Consider the following 3711-nt stretch of genomic DNA (forward strand, 5'->3'; position numbering starts at 1 on the left):
AAAAAAAAAAAAATGGAGAGCAAAATTGAACAGTTAAACAGAGGTCTAAACAAGTCAAGAGTAAAAATAGTAAATTCGCTTTAATTCTGAACATCAAATTGCGTGAAATTTTTGAATTATTAAAATTTAATATTTTTAACGAAAATTAATTTTTAAAATGCCGAAGAATTCGTGTGACTTCAACTGTATCTTTCTTAATTAATTTAAGAAAATTTAACTTCGAGCCAAGGAAATCGGCTGAATGACACTACATTTCTTTCCGTTAAGTTGTTTCAACAACAAAGTTTCCGATATTTTCGTTTTTTGAAGATTTACATTTTTTAAAGTCGTAAGCAGATTGAAAATAAAATAATAAATAAAATAATAAAATTTGTATTCCATTTTTAATATATGATTTCAAAATATAATTTACAATCAGGTAAAATAATATTAAAAAATATTCTTGAAAACTTACCCCTTTCGATTCTTATCTTGTCTGCAATTGGCAAGTAATGGAAAATATGCATAAGACAGTCATCATTGAGATTCTCAATTTCACTATCTTTTATCACTGATTCTTCGCCTAATTTTGTCGTTTTTTCTTTTTTTATAGGATTAAATTCATTTTCCCTTATCATTTTTCACCCTTTTAAAAAAAATATGAATTCTAAATTTAATTTTGAGCGACTAATTTTTCATTTTCCGACCTGCAGTGAGTACTCCAGCATGTCAACTGATACTGAGGCTGTTCGAAGATTTCGGGTTTCCATTTTTCCACCATTTCTACCTGAAATTTGTACCCCACGCTGCGTGGAAAAGAGAAAATAATCCTTTTCCTTCGAAGGTCACGAAATTTGGTAGCTTAGTTCAGTTTAGACTTACACAGTTTAGAGTTCAGACTGTTTAGTTTAGAGAACAGCTAAATTTTAAGATATAAGAAGATTTTATCATTACCCTTAATCAAAATACGAATCATTTTCTCAAAGTCTATTTATTTTTCCACAAAGTTTTCGTCCATTTATGCAATTCCTTTATTGCTGTTTTTATTATAAGAATAATTTTTCGGAAATACAAATTTCATTCTCTTTCTGTAAAGACTCTGTCTTGTCACACGAGGTTTTTTTAGTTATGAGCCATCCATAAACTACGATTAAAGATTTCCGACCAAAATAGATTGCATTTTCAATAAATTAGTTAAATTTTTAACCAAAAAAGATTTTCTACAATCGGAAGTTTAACAAATAGTAAAGTTTTCAATCCTAAAAGATTAATTTTTTTTAAGACAGTTGATTTTTTAACAATAAAGTAACTGTTCGTATAAAAAAGCTAAATTTGTGACCAAAAAGTTTCACTTTTCTACCATAAAAAACGCATTTTTAACCCGAAAGGATTAAATTTACCAAAAGTAATTAGATTTTTAATAAAATAGTTCAATTTCTAATCAGTTGAATTTTCAGCATAAACAGATGCATTTCCAATCAAATGGTGGAATTTTTGTAACAAAAGGAAACAAAAAGTCAATCAAATATTTGAATTGTCAATATAAAAAGACTAATTTTTTACAAGACAGTTGAATTTTTATAGAAAAAGTTCACTTTGAAAGAAGAAAAAAGACTTTTTTACGATGAAAAATGAATTTTCAACAGAAGAGTAAAGCTTTTAAACTAAAAACTTGAAGGTAACAATCATTTTTAATCGAAGAAGATGAATGACTTTTCAACAAAATATATTAATTTTCTATCAAATTATAGATTTTTTAACATTTACAATAAACAAGTAAAGGTTTCAGCCAAAAATTCAATAATTAAATTTGTAGATAAAAACTCTGATAAAAAACAACTTTGTACAAAAAAAATAATTTTCAACAAAATTATTAAATTTTCAAACAAAATATGAATTTTCGACAAATAAAACTAATGTTCTATCAATAAGGAGGAATTGCCAACTTAATTCAATATACAAGATAAAGTTTTAACAAAAACAAAACACATTAATTTTTTACAAAATTATTTAAATGTAAAGCCGAAACGATGAATTATTTGCAATAAAGTTTAATTTTCAACCAAAAAAATTATTTTTCAATCAAAGAGTTTAATTTTCAATCAAATAGTTGAATTTTCAGCTTCAAAATCTAAATTTTTTCTCAAATGGTCGATTTTTGAAGAAAAAAAAACAACTAAAATTCAATTAAATATTTAAGTTTTCAGACAAAAAGAATAGTTTTTTAGAAAACAGTTAAACTTGTATCAAAAAAGTTTATTTTTCAATAAGAAAGATGACTACAATGAAAAATAAATTTCGAACAAAAGAGTCAAGTTTTTCAACTAGAAACTTTAAAGTTATAATAATTTTTAATCAAGAAAGATGAACGACTTTTTAACCAAACAAATGAAGTTTGTACCAAACTATTGATTCGCTACCATTCGTAATAAACAAGATAAGGTTTTAACCAGAAATTAAATTTTTAAATTTTTAGATAAAAACTCTGATAAAGAACAACTTTGACAACAGCAAAAAAACGAATCTTTAAGAAAATTATTAAATTTTGAAACCAAATATGAATTTTCGACAAATAAAATTAATGCTCTATCAAAAAAGAGAAATTTCCAACTTATTCAATATATACGATAAAGTTTCAATCAAACAGAAAATAGATCGAGTTTCAGATACAAACAAATTAATAAAAAAACTTAATTTAAATCAAAGTTGCTAAATTTTAAACAGTAGAATTTGTATCATAAAAGTTGATTTGAAAGCATATAGATTGAATTTTTAACTATATTTTTAAATCCTTAATAAAAACTTTTCAACCAAAAAGGTGAATTCTGAACGAGCATGTAGCAGTTGATATTTAAACCAAACAATTGCATTCTTAACAAAAAAACAATACATTTGTAACAAAGTACGTGCATTTTTAACTAAAAAATATAAATTTTTAACCAAAAATGGAATAGTTTAACTGTCAGATAAATTTTTTTTTTAAACAAACGTAAAATTAATTTTCATTAGAAGAGTTCAATTTTCCACCAAAAAGGTGACCTTTAACTAAAAAGATGAATTTTTAACAAGATATATACATTTTCGATAGAAAAGAAGACTTTTTAAGAATAAGTTGAATTTTAAACAAAATAATTAAATTTTCGATCAAATTTTATTCTTTATTTTGTTAACATAATGTAACTTTAATAATTCTATTTTAGCAGTGGCTATGTAGCCCTGTCCTCAGTTTCATTATAAATTAAAAATGATTAAAATTCTACTATTTAAATAAAATAAAAACTCAAATAGGCCACACATACAAGCCCTTATATATTTTCAACCATTTCCCGAAATTTCAACATAATATTAATATTTTGTAAATAATGAAAACACCGAATATGAACCGTGTAATTCGTCACATGATGCTCTAATGCATGTCCTTAGTTGCTTGTTGAATACAATTTTAATATATTATTGTGTTCGTCTGTTGTTTATGGTCAACTTTCTTTGTATTGTTCATTTTCTACTCCTTAATCTTTATTAGTTATTGTTAATTGTATAAGCGGTGTTATTTATTGTTTAAACGATATACCAGCAATACATAATTACATAAATTGTATTTTTATTGCTCATCGTCCATCAGCTATTGTTTATCGTTTACCGTTAATTCTCATAGTATAGTATATATGCAATAAACATATTTTTTTAAAAGATGATCGACAAGAATAATATTAAGAATAATATTATATATAA

The 3711-nt window shown here is 24.3% G+C and overlaps 1 protein-coding gene across 1 annotated transcript in view; it reads right to left on the reverse strand.

The window, feature by feature from the left end:
• Positions 1-687, reverse strand: part of LOC117173680 — a 19705-nt gene extending 19018 nt beyond the window's left edge. Inside the window, exon 1 of the mRNA XM_033362329.1 lies at positions 455-687. The gene's annotated coding sequence lies outside the window, so the exon portion shown is untranslated. The remainder of the gene's footprint in view (positions 1-454) is intronic.
• Positions 688-3711: the final 3024 nt, after the last annotated feature.

Source organism: Belonocnema kinseyi, chromosome 1 (assembly GCF_010883055.1).
Source record: "Belonocnema kinseyi isolate 2016_QV_RU_SX_M_011 chromosome 1, B_treatae_v1, whole genome shotgun sequence".
Lineage (NCBI taxonomy): Eukaryota > Metazoa > Arthropoda > Insecta > Hymenoptera > Cynipidae > Belonocnema > Belonocnema kinseyi.